This window comes from Mauremys mutica, unplaced genomic scaffold (genome assembly GCF_020497125.1).
Source record: "Mauremys mutica isolate MM-2020 ecotype Southern unplaced genomic scaffold, ASM2049712v1 000922F_np12_obj, whole genome shotgun sequence".
NCBI classification, from domain to species: domain Eukaryota; kingdom Metazoa; phylum Chordata; order Testudines; family Geoemydidae; genus Mauremys; species Mauremys mutica.
In genome coordinates, this window is record NW_025423074.1 from 37,966 (window position 1) to 51,153 (window position 13,188).

Here is a 13,188-nt window from a genome sequence, read left to right on the forward strand (position 1 = left end):
AGACAGAGAGAGAGATGCCAAATAGTGATCTCCAGGGCCTGCAGACATCAAACGATGAGGAATTCTGCGCACAGAGAGGACCCTGCTAGTGGAAAATGCCTTTGGAAAAGCCCCTTCTGTCACCGCTGTGGTCGTACAGTGCTCAGTGCTCTGCGTTGTGGCCTCAAGAGCCATGGATGCAAGTGGAGTTACGATGACCTTTTCCTTGTCTCCACATTTCTTAGGTGCCTCCTGCCGACACTACCGGTTTCTTTTGGAAGCATTTGCGCTGCAAGGCAGAGGCATCTTCTCTGCTTCCTCGAAAGATTGACCAAAAGGTGGGAGGAGCAGACACATTTGTTAAGGCACCACTGGGTGCTGCATCCCTAACCTCCACTTTACCTGGCAGGTGCCTTGGCCAGCTTAGCCACGGTGCCGCTCTCTGGCACTTTTCTCCCAGCTGCTCCATTTTTCATCACTGACAATCAAAAGGAAGGCGACATGGCCTCTGTGTGTGGACATCCCCAACGAATCACAAGGACGTGTGGCACAGGCTCTCGTGTTGCAGCAATTGCAGTCGAAGCAACCGCCATGCCAATGCCAGTCACAGCAGCCTTTTCATCAGCTCCAGACTTGTGATTTGATTCTTTCCAATGCTTCTCTCCAAAGAAGCCTTTTCCTTAGCAAGCAATTAGTTGGATACCAAGGGAGGTCTCTTCTGTTTCCTAGAAAGACACAGGAAAATGTGAGCAGAGGAGACAAAAGCCATGCAACAAGGCACCACTGGGAGTTGAACCCAGGATCTCCTGTTTACTAGACAGGTGCTTTAGCTAACTAAGCCATGGTGCCTATCTCATGAAAGTGTTTACAACTGTTCCAAGTGATGGCCCAGGACAATACCTGCAAATTCCAAAGTACAGACGTTTCCCATGTCCCTCAAGACTTGCAGACCTTGAGGTGCCTGGCTCTCCGTGCACAGAAAGCCACAGCTGAGTTGACAGAGGGCTTCTAACATGTGCTTCTCCCACCAGCCACTGTGATCATATAGTGGTTAGTGATCTGTGTTTCAGTCGCAGCAACCTCGGCTCAGTTCTGAGTCATGGTAACCCTTCCTTCAGCTCTAGACTTCTCATTTGCCGCTTTCCAAGTGTGGTGGGGTGTCTGCCCCCAGACAAGCAGGAGAAAGATTAAGGCAGCCTTGCAGAGGCTGCGCAGAACCCAGCCAGCCAGGAAAGTGCTTATTGGGAGAGCCAATCAGGAGTAGGCTTGCTGGAGCAGCCCATATATAAAGGGCTGCTCAGCACAGCAAGAGTCAGTCACTCCTTGGAGTTTGAGGAGGGAGGATTGGCTGCCCTGAAGGGAGGGCACCATGATCGGAGTAGTGCTGGGTGGGTAAGGGGAGCATGAGTGACCTCCTGGCTGACTGCTGCCAGACTGAGGCCCTGATACAAAGGCAGAGGAAGGTGCTAGGTCTGTGGGGAAGTGGTCCAGGGAAACAGATGGGGGGTTGGAGGTGCACCCCTTTAGCCTCAGTCGCCGCTGACACAGGTGGCTACAGCCTGGACTGCAGCTGGCCACTGAGGCAAGTGTCTGGATAGAGGACAGCTGCCCCCTGGAAGGGGGGAGAGAACTGAGTGGGGCACAGCCAGAGGGCTGTGTCCATAAGAGGACATTGAAGTCCTGAGAGCGACATGGGTCCTAATGATAGAACAGATGGCAGCCAGACGCCACTAGATGAAGGCGCACCGGGGGACCAGAGCTAATTGCCAGGACGGCCAACAGGAGGCACTGCAGTGGTGAGACATGCCCCATGGCACCAAGACTCAGCCGCAAGGAAGACTCTCTCTGTTTTGAACCACCACTTAGAAGGATTCTGCTGACAAGTCTTTTCTTTTTAAGAGAAGAGACACAAAAAAGGAGCCAACAGAGACATTAGGTTCAGCAAGGAAGAACTGTCAGGCCAAGCCAGGATTTCCTGGTTACTAGGAAGGCTCTTCAGCCAGCTCTTCCCAAAGATCACTATCTAGAGGCCTTTTAACAGTCACTGCAGATGTTCACCACAAAAGAGACAAAGAGATGCCGAAATAGAGCTCTCCACTGCCTGCTGCCATCATGCTACCAGGAGTTCTGTGCACAGAGAGGCCCCTGCTGGTGGAAAAAAGCTTTGGTAGAGACTCTTCTGACAACAGCTGCAGTCATATAGCATTTAGCGCTCTGTGTTGTGGCTTCAGCATCCACAGATGCAAGTTCAGTTGGGGGATGTTTTTCTTGTCTCCACATTTGTCTAGTGGCTCCTTTCAACACTTGTCACCAAAAAGACCTGTTTCTTTTGCAAGCAATGTACAGCTAGGCAAAGGCAGTCTTCTCCATTTCCTCAAAAGATCACCAAGCTGTGGGGAGAAGAGACACATTCAGCCAGGCACCACTGGGTGCTGGATGCTGAATCTCCTCTTTATTCAGCAGGTGTCTGTGAAGGACATAAATCTACACCGTGTAGAGGTCAAGAATAGGAGTTTATTACACACAGCGCTGGCGGAGTGTCACCTTGCTTATTAGGCTCAGAGACACTGCCAGTCAATTGATTACGATAGAATATATAGGTTTTCCATGGGTTGGGGAAAGTGACGGGGTAGGCACTTCCACACCCCGGGATAGGTTTTGCAGCAAGACAAGATAGCACAGTATCCACTGGTTAACAGGTTACATAATGTCTCCGCACATGGTCTCAAGTTAGCAAGTGAACATTTAATTAATACTTTGATAAAATGTTATTAGTATAAAATATGTTGAATTCTGATTTGAGGTCCACAGCAATGGAGCAACTCTTTTGATTGTCCAACAGGTACATTCCTAGAGGTTAAAGCAAAGAAACAGTGAAAGTATATGGCAATAAAGATTGTTTTCTGTGTGTCTAAAGGCAAGGCATTGGTCCCTGGGAAGGGAGGTGGAAGGATGCCATATCTTATACTGAAATGTGCCTACTTCTCATAAACTCAAGGTTGCATCTGTGGGAAGAACATCTCCCTACAGAAGAGACTAACACAATAGGAAAAGGGATTCTTTGTTCAATCTGCAACTCTGAATAAGACACAATTATTTAGTTCTTCGCTCCAACACCTGGCAATTTGCTGACCAGGCCTATCTTAGCAAGCAAGGCTTTCTGTTTACCCAGCTTTCTCTTAGCTGATCACTATTTGCTAGGCCTCTGGTCCCTTGATCATGCTCTGGACTTTGGGTCTAGAAAAGAGCTGGCACAATCTATAGACCAGGTTGTTATATAAAATGCACATGGATTTGAACCCTTCACATACAGTAATAGCAAAGTTCTTGGTTCTGGCTTGTAGCAGTGAGAGGATAAACTGCAGGTTCAAATCAAGTCTCTGGAGTCCATCCACAGCTGGGCTGGGTCATTCAGTCCTTTGTAGAGAGCTTCAGTTTGTAGCAAAGTCCCTCCAGAGGTACGAAGCAGGACTGAAGACAAGATAAAGACGAGGCATCAGCGTTTTATAATCTCTTGCCATGTGGTCTTTGCTTTCTTTGTCCCAAGGATACTCTATCCAGCACGTGGCATAGAAAAACCTTAGAGTTCTGTCCATAGGCAGGTCCCTGCATACCTTGCTGAGTCACAAGGCGAATCTGCCTTCTCTCAATGGGTCAGTTGTACAGCTCATGGTCCTTAATGAGCCATCAAGCAGGCTAGGCAGAACTGACACCAACTTGTCTGGCTGGGGTGTTCCCCGGAAGCATAGCACAAGTTTGAAATACGGGCAGCATAGAGCCAATATTCATAACGTCAACTACAAAAAAGATATACATCTAGAGATTGCATCATTATAATCAGCCAATCAGAACCTCTCCATACACTCCTTAGACAACAACCTTTCTACCATATTGGCTGCAAATATAGAACAGCGGTCGCAACGGTGATCTATAGAGTTACAGATTATGTTAATAACATCACAGGAGGTGACACAGCATCAGTGAGACTGATACTGGAATAGTGCTTCCAGTTTTGGTGTCCTCGTTTGAAAAAGATGTTGTGAAATTGGAGCTGGGACAGCAAAGAGCCACCAAATGTTCTGAGGGCTGGAGAAAAATCCCTTCTAGTGAGCTACTGAAACACCTCAACCTGTTCAGCTTATCAAAAGAAGATTGAAAGGTGACTTCATTGAAGTGTTGAAGGGCCTTAATGGAGAGAAAAGATTGGGTATTAAAGGGCTCTTTAATCTAGCAGAGAAAAGCATAACAAGACCCAATGGCTGGAAGGTGAAAAAAGACAAATTCAAATTACAAAAAGGCACAAAAACTCAACAGTGAGGATGAGTCACCTCAGGAACAAGCTACCAAGGAAAGTGGTGGATTCTCCATCTCCTGATGTCATTCAATGAAGACTAGATGCCTCTCTGGAATGTGTTTGCCCCAAAAGTAGCTCTTGTGTCATACAGGAGGCCTGTGATATGCAGGGGGTCAGATTAGATGCTCTAATGGTCTCTTCTGGCCATAAAGTTGACTAATTTCTGAAAAACTGAGTGTAGCATTGGGAGCAGCATCTGATGTTTTACTGTCTAACCGGCTTGCTTCCTAGAACGAACGCTCCTTGAGTGGGGTGATCCACAGGGAGTAGCTCAAACCTCCAAAGTGCTGGCCAGGGGCAGGACATTAGCACAGCAAGGGAGGGGTGTGGCAGTGACATCACAAAGGCCTTTTGCAGGACCGGAGACTATTGGTCAAAGGTGGTGGGGAGATGGTGACCTCACAGAGAGATGCTGACATCAGCAGGCAGGACAGGGGCGAGGGGCCAGGGAAACCTCAGAGACCCCTGTGGCTTTGCTCCAGCCAGTCTCCTTCTCCAGGTCTCTCTTTGAGGACTGAGAGAGTATTTGGGTTCAGGTACGTGAGCGCCAGGGGGAACCTCTTTCGAGTTTTCTCCTTCCCTTTTAGTGATTTTACTAGAAAACAGCAGTCCCTGTTTAGAAGGTAAGAGCCTCCTCGAGGGAAGGGGTGTCATGGGCGTGTCACAGTTCTGATGCCAGTGGCCCCCCTACACTGTAAGGAAGCTCCTGCCGCCCTGCTCTGTGTTCGCAGTGCGGGAGAGAGCAGCATCCACGGCAGTGATTTGCTCCTGGCTGCCAGAGCAGAGCAGCAGGCTCAGCTGTCAGAACTTCCCAGAGCGATGAAAGGGGTGGGGGCCCATGGCTCTGTAGCAGGAATGCAGGGCAGGCGAGTTCACGGCGGGCATTGTGGGATACTGGAGGAGGCCAGTTATGGTGCTATAATGAACAGCAGCGTCTACTCTGTCATTTAAGTTTGCTGCAAAAAGCTCTAGCCCTCTCATTGAAGTCGTTTTATTTTGTCAGCAAAACAGGGCAGTTTTGTCGCAAGACATGGCATTGCAGTGTGTGCACCAGCCACAAGCTGCTGATCAAGGTAGCGTTGTGTGTTTTTCACACACCTGAGCAATATAATTCTGCTGAAACAACTTTGTAGTGCAGACCTGGCCAAAGATTTACTCACACACAACTTGTAAGGGAAATGTCACCTGCTCCTCTGCTTTGCAGAATCCAAACACAAGCAAAGCTTGTCAGGCCCCAGTGGTGATGGCAGGGAGTCAGGTGTGGGCAGACACAGTGTTATAGTTACCCACAGGCACCATGGCTTAGCTGGCTAAAGCATCTGTTTTGTAAACAGGAGATCCTGGGTTCAACTCCCAGTGGTGCCATGTTGACTGGTTGTTGGGGCACCTGCTATTAGCTACTGTCAGAAGACAAGATTCAGAGCTAGCTGGGCCTTTGGTCTGGCCCAGTGTGGTTTTTCTTATGGTTTAAATAACACTCACAGGCACTGATAACAGAGTTACTGAACGTTTTGGAATTAGGAGCAGGTAGGTCAGTGGTCCAGTCCCCACACAGATGTCCCCCTCCCTATGGGACAGGGGCAGGTCTGAGCTCTCACCCAAATGCTCATTGTGGCTGCCAGAATCTGTGAGCAGCTTGTTTAGTTTACGCCAAAGGTTGAGTCCTGCATTGTGCACCGTGTGTGAGAATGAAAATCCTGAACCGCCCTTTGAAATAACGAAAGCAGCAGGACGTGTTATTGTCCCTGCCCCAAAGCAGACAGACCAATGGAGAAATGCCGTCGAGTCCAAGGTAATACTTCCCTGCCATTTTACCTTTTTTGCTGGCTAAACTCCTTCTTATCTGCCCGGCCCAGGCTGTCCTCTGCCTCAGCTGCTGCTCCCGGCCTGCTGTAGAGTCAAACACGCAGGGCCCCCAGGGGAACAGAGGCTGGGACAGGGCAGCAGCCTGGGCTGGGCTGGGAAGATGCTGGGAGTTCTCGTTCCCTGAGAACTGGCCTGGCTCCCTTCTCAACAGCAAACAAATCAATTCCACGTCCCCTCCCCAGAAAAACCAGCCTGGAGCCAAGGGCAGCAGGGGCCGATTCCCTCCAGTTCCCACCGAGGCAGGAGAGAAGCCAGGGTGTTTCTAGCAGTGCTTATGGAACTGAGGTGGGGAAACCAGCCTTTAATAACAGGCAGTTCCAGTTTAAGCTCAGTGTTTTTAACAATTTCTACAACATTAAATAACCCTTCAATCGTAATGTCACCATCCATAACATTGCTTCAGCCTCCTAAGTGCCCAACTAAACATCTCTTCAAATCCAAGGGAGTGGAGATCAGTCAATGTTCAGAGTCATCCCCCATAAAAGAACCATGTTGTGGTACATAGTGGCCCTACCATGTGGCCATCGCCTTTCCCTCCTCTTCCAGAGTCAGAACGTGATCAGCTCCCACTGAGGGGGAGCAACACCCCTCCCTTGGTCTCTGTGCCAGAGCTCCTATCAGCTCAGTGTCCTTCCCACAAGATTCGGCTGCTGAGAGGGTTGCGATGGGGTAAATGAAGGCAGAGGAGGATTGTTCCTGCTGGGTTTTCTTTGTGTGGCTCTGTGATCCTGCTGGAGGAAGCTGAAGCATGATTTGAGTTTGTTTCAGTGGCTTGGGTTGGGCTGAGGTTGTGACCCTGAGCACAGGGATTCCTTCACTTCCTGCTCTTAGCCCCTCAGGGAATGGACAATGGAGCAGCTTCAGAAATTGGATGGAAAGTAGCCTAAGAAAGTGTAACATAAGTGAGAAAAAAAAGTAGTTTCATCACCTCCCTGGTGGTCTAGTGGCTAGGATTTGGCACCTTCACTGCCAAGGTCTGGATTCAATTCCCAGTCAGGAAAAGTGACTATAAACCAAAACTGCTTCTGTTATTCTTCACTTACAACATAAACAAATCCATTGTATTTTCCTGATTCCCCATCTTCCCAGTGTCTCCATGGCAGGGCTGGCTCTAGGCACCAGCACAGCAAGCAGGTCCCTGGGGCAGTCAATGGAAAGGGGAGGCTTCAGCAGCAATTCGTCCCTCTCAGAGGGAAGGACTTGAGGCCAAAAGTGGCAGAGGTAGAGCTGCAGTTGATTGCAGCTTTTTTATTTTTTTTTCCACTTGGGGCGGCAAAAACGCTGGAATTGGCCCTGCTCCATGGAAGACAATTTGTTAAATCCCAGATGAGTGGAGTTCTATCAGTTCTCAGCCTGAGTCCTTAGGTCTTAATCCTGAGGATATTGTCTCATCATGGGGCCATTTCCTGCCTCTCTTTCATACAGAAGCACAATTTTCCTTGCACAGACACAGGAACAGCAAGATCTTTCTCTGTTCCTTGTGTAAAGCAAGGGGCCAAATTCCATGGAAACAATGGACAAGCAGGGGGCCCTGGGCACATCCAGCCCTGGCCGTGAGATGTTCCCTCCCCTCTGTCTTTATGCCCCTGTTGTTATTTCATGGATTGTCTGGGATGGGGGAAAAGCTGAGTTCACTGCAGGTGGAGGGGAAAAAGGACCATGAAAATCTCAGGCCCCAACCCCTGCTACCAGGATCACCGAGGTGCTGGGAATCTGCATGGGAAAGGGACTGTGTGAATTGTCAAGGTGGGGAATGAATAACAATCTACAACTAGATCCACCTCATTAACCACCGACACAGGCTAATCCTGCTGCCGATAGAAGGGAAACTGGGAGTGATTCTTTGCTGTTCAGCCATGGAAACAGTGACCCAATTGCATCGCAGTGAATGTGCTGGGGAAAGCTGGACTTCACAGGCAGGTGGCAATAGCAGATCCTAGAAACACCTGGAGCTTCCCACAGCACTTCTGCCACCAGGGTCAGGTGTTGAGCGACTCACAGCGCCCCTCCCCTCCCATTACCTTCCAGCAGGAGGTAGCAGCACCCCCCACCCAATGCTGTGGAGAGGCCTGAGTGTATCTCTGCACCCTGAGCCCAGGGCACCCACTCTCTCTGCCCCACACATCGAATCTGGCCCTACTGCAAAGTGACCCCTAAGAACCAGCAGCCTCCAGGACCACAGGATTGGCCTCAGAGCAGGGAATGTGTCCCCCATGCTGCTGTTAGGCCACTGGATGCTCTGGAAACAGGAGGGCTCTGAGTGTAACCTATATAGGACAGCTCTGAGTATAAGCTGCAGCCCCTCTGGGAATGTAGCTTAGTGCTAGAGCACATGCTTTGCATGTATGAGGCCCTGGGTTCAATCTGCAGCATTTCTAAGTTTTTTTTCACCCTGCTGCTTTGCTCATGCCCAGAGGGGATGTGGCCCAGCAATCTCCCTGCAGGAGTTTTAATCCTGCTCAGTGAGGGGCAAGTGCCAATTGCATAGAAGGTCGGGCGGCGGTTTCTGTTCCTAAGTCACCTTGGTACATGTAAGATTCCCACCCGCTGTGCTGCTTGGGACAAGGGTAGATGAGAAGGGCGAATCCTCCAGCGCTGGAGGGAAAGGTCCCATCTGCTCAGACTGAGAGGCAAGGAAACAGAGGGGCAGTCAGTGCTCAGAGAGGAGAGAGGTCAGTGATTTACACCCACCAGGGGACACTGTCTTTTTGAGTATCACAGTGGCAGCTGTGTTAGTCTGGATCTGTAAAAAGCGACAGAGTCCTGTGGCACCTTATACACTAACAGACGTACAGGAGCATAAGCTTTCGGGGGTGAATCCCCACTTCGTCAGATGAATGGAGTGGGAATTCTGTGCCTGGCTAGACAACTACAAAAGCAGTTTCTCCTCCCTTGATGCTCACACCTCAGCTGCTAGAAGAGGCCTCATCCTCCCTGATTGAACTAACCTCCTTATCTCTAGACTGATTCTTGCCTGAATATTTATACCTGCCTCTGGAAATTTCCACGACATTCATCTGATGAAGTGGGGATTCACCCACGAAAACTCATGCTCCAATACGTCTGTTAGTCTGTAAGGTGCCACAGGACTCTTTGTCTTTTTGAGGCGAGTGCAGCTGGCTTGGGATGGTGCTGACGATGGGTAGAAAAAAGGCTGGAGTCAATGACAGACGAGACCACAGAAGGGGAAGGGGAATGGCAGCCCCACAGAAGGTCCTGGGTGCTCAGATGCCCCAGTTATTGCACCCTGGCCTGTCACAGAGAGAGAAAAGACACCGAGGGACCCAGCCCCCTACAGTGATCCCATGGACAAGAACCTGGCTGGGAGTGGGGTGAAGGTTCCCTCTGGGCAAAGGGGAGCTGAAATCCCTCAGTGTCCTGGAATTTAAGCAATGGAAGCTTCAAACCCTGCACGGGTGTGGGCTGAGGTGCATCAGCAGAAGGTTGGGCTGGACAGGGGCGGCAGGTTTGTATAATTTTTGGTGGTGCCCAGAATGGGACTAAGTCCTGCCCCACACCCCACACACACCTGCCTACGGCTCTGGGGGAGAGTTTGGGTGTGGGAGGGAGAGGGGCTGGGCTCTGGGAGAGAGTTTGGGTGCAGGGTCTGGGCTCAGTCAGGGGGTTGGGGTGCAGGAGTGTGTGCAGCTGTGGGAAGAACAACTTGGGATTGCTTGGGGAAGCCACCTTTAAAAACACAAGTGTAACATGCTAGTTACATTTTAATAAGACCAAATTAAATGGTGCAGGACAGAGCCATCTCCAGTCTATTGTCCTGGTCAATGGGAGCCATCAAGAGGCCAAACCACTGTTAATGGCCCACACTTTGCATCATTACAACAGGACCTCAGAGTTATAGTTTATATTTCTAGTTTCAGATACAGGAATGATCGGTTCATACAAATAGGATGAACACACACAGTAGATTATAAGCTTTGTAATGATACATTACAAGAGACCTTTTGCATGAAGCATAGTCCAGTCACTTTATATTCACACTCATTAGCATATTTTCATAAAATCACATGGAGTGCAACGGCACAGCAGGGACAGGGTTTTACTGCGGCACCTGGGAGCAGTTGAGTTTCATGTTCAGGCTGTGGTATGAGTTCCTCCAGGTTTCTCGTAAGCACACAGGGACCTTAGCAGGTGCTCTCGATACAGGAATGGCCCCGACACGATAAAGTGATGGGAACTGCATTTCCCTTTTTTATTTCTGTATTTCCAATGACATTTCTGTTTGTGATTTCATTTTGCTTTGTATAACTGTGTTTTCTCCTGGATTTGATATTTAACAAAAAAAAGAATACGACCTCAAGGCGCCAGATGGAGGAGCAGGCTGGGGCTAGGACTGCTAAGAGAGCGAGAGTAGCAGGTTTTCTGTATTGTTTCCTACCCTCATTTTTCTTGACTAGTTTCTGTTCTGTACAAAATTTGCCAATTTTTTACATGGGAGCCTGGCTGGCTCAGTTGGTAGAGCTTCAGACTTTTAATCTGAGGGGCCAGTGTTCAAATCCTTGGTCAGACAAAGAAACACTTTCCCCCTGTAACATCCCCAAAGAGTTTCAGGAGGACTTTCCTTGACTTTAGTTTTTCCTTTTCAGGACATGGCCTTTCCCAGGAAGGGCCCTTTACTGCCTGGGACTGAAGGTGCTACTGCCTCACCTGTCCACTGGCCTCACAGTCTGGAGGAAGAAAGGCCTCTGGGCCTGCAGCAAAGTGCTGGGTGCTGACTTTTTGAGCAAATACAGGGCTGGCCAGAGAGGCATGTTCCCACTGAGTCCTCCCTGCCAGAAAAAATTGTCCCCACAGACAGGGGCGGCTCCAGGCCCCAGCACGCCAAGCGCGTGCTTGGGACAGCAAGCCGTGGGGGTGCTCTGCCGGTCGCCGCAAGGGCGGCAGGCAGGCTGCCTTCGGCAGAATGCCTGCAAAGGGTCCACTGGTTCTGCGACTTCGGCAGACCTCCCGCAGGCAAGCCGCCGAAGGCAACCTGCCTGCCGTGCTTGGGGCGGCAAAATGCCTAGAGCCGCCCCTGCCCACAGAGTCCTCCCTGCTGGAAGTCTACAGTAATCAACAGGTGCTCTGCTGGTCCCATGGTGTAAGGGCAGCACTCAGGACTTTGAATCCTGCAATCTGAGTTGAAGTCTCAGTGGAATCTGAGAACAATTCCTGTGCCACAAACCCTGCTGGGTCTTCCAAGGCTCTGTCTTGCTTTCTCAAAGGCCATGAAAGCCACTACAAAAGGGTTTTTTCTCCTGCTGTTAATAGCTCACCTTAACTGATCACTCTCGTTATAGTGTGTATGGCAACACTCAATTTTTCATGTTCTGTGTGTGTGCGTGTGTGTGTATATATATATATATATATATATATATATATATATCTCTTTCTGCTGTATTTTCCACTGCATGCATCCAATGAGGTTGGTTTTAGCCCAGGAAAGCTTATGCTCAAATAAATTTGTTAGTTTCTAAGGTGCCACAAGTACTCCTTGTTCTTTTTGCAGATAAATTAATGGAGGTTAAGTCCATGAATGGCTATTAGCCAGGATGGGTAAGGAATGGTATCCCTAGAGGCAGAGTGGGCAGGGAGCCACCTCAGTGCTGCTGGCACATCTCTGCACACCCATGGGGGGAGGGGAGCTGAGGGCCTCCATGTGCTGCCTGGGGTAGGGGCAGTGCACAGAGCTGCCTCCCCGCCCGGGTCTATTACAGGAGTGGGTGGGTGGGGTCTTTTGGCCTGCAAGGTGCAGCAGGTCGGACTAGATGATCACACTGGTCCCGTCTGACCATAAAGGCTCTGAGTCTAAAAGGGAGAGGGAAGTAAAGGGAAAAAAATAAAAAATAAACCAAACATTGTAATACCAGGATGACTCCACCTCCTCATTGTATAGTCCTGCCCCTTTCTTCCTCCACTGGGTGTTTAATGACCTGCAGCACATTGATTCTCTCCTTCCATTGCTAAACTGATACAATGTGACTGAAATTAAACCAATTCCCAGCAGCGAAAACATCACATCCCTGCATTGGCTGGGAATTGAACGCAGATCAACTGCTTGGAAGGCAGCTACGCTCACCACTGTACCACCAATGCATCTGGCAAAAACACCACTTATGCTTGCCCAATGAGGCTAGAGCAGAATTGAGGCGTTTTACTGCCTGTTAAAATGTACTGGAGTCTCATCACTAAAAAAAAAACCTACCTCTGTCTTCACCTGGGTTTGAACCATCAGCCTCTCAATTAGGTCACCAAAGTGGTTAATCACAGACACAGGTAACTACCCTACTTCCCAAGTTTGTCTATGAAGCACCTACAGGGGCACACCTGGCTAGTGAGGGAGGCGCACGGCTGGGGTTATGAGTTCAGGCCTCACCTAAAGCATCAGTTTTCATTAGCCATGGAGCTTCCCCCACTCACTTTGTCTAATCCACATGGAAAGTGCCATACGAGGGTGAGGAGAGTAAATGCTAAACTCTGAAATGCGGAGGTGGCCCATAGATTGGGATAAGGGGTTTGAAGAGAAAAAGCTCTAAGGATATAAAACCAGACAGTCTCCAGGGGCAGGTACGGTACAACGCCTCAACAGGGAGCCATTGGGGGGAGGGGGTTTCACTTCCTCTGTTCAATGTCCTGAGCGGTATTTTAAGATGAAGATAACACCATGGCTAACAGTTGACTGGCACGTCGTGGGTTAAAGAAAGGAAGGGACTTGGGTTAATAGTGGGAAGATTTGTGTTACCGTCACTGTCTGACCCCCCTTCAGTGCAGAGGTTTGTACGTTGCTGGGTGGAACGCACAGACTCCTGGAGAGCAGGGGCAGCTGTTTCCATGGCAGAGAGCCTGGTACTTAGGGGACTTTCTACACTTGCTGTTTTGAAGCAATTCAATAAAATAATGGTGGAGCTACAATGTCCAGTCCAAAATTTCAGGCCCCCCCCCCCCGGTGCAAAAACGCTATTTGAGGATCTAAAAAGGAGGCTTCCGGCGCT

General features: G+C 49.6%; 3 non-coding genes across 3 annotated transcripts; 1 reads left to right on the top strand and 2 right to left on the bottom strand.

The window, feature by feature from the left end:
* Positions 1-754: 754 nt before the first annotated feature.
* TRNAT-AGU lies at positions 755-828 on the bottom strand. Its single transcript has one exon. It is a non-coding gene; the product is annotated as a tRNA-Thr (tRNA).
* A 4,796-nt stretch (positions 829-5,624) lies between these two features.
* TRNAT-UGU lies at positions 5,625-5,698 on the top strand. Its single transcript has one exon. It is a non-coding gene; the product is annotated as a tRNA-Thr (tRNA).
* A 6,522-nt stretch (positions 5,699-12,220) lies between these two features.
* Positions 12,221-12,292, bottom strand: TRNAG-UCC. Its single transcript has one exon. It is a non-coding gene; the product is annotated as a tRNA-Gly (tRNA).
* Positions 12,293-13,188: the final 896 nt, after the last annotated feature.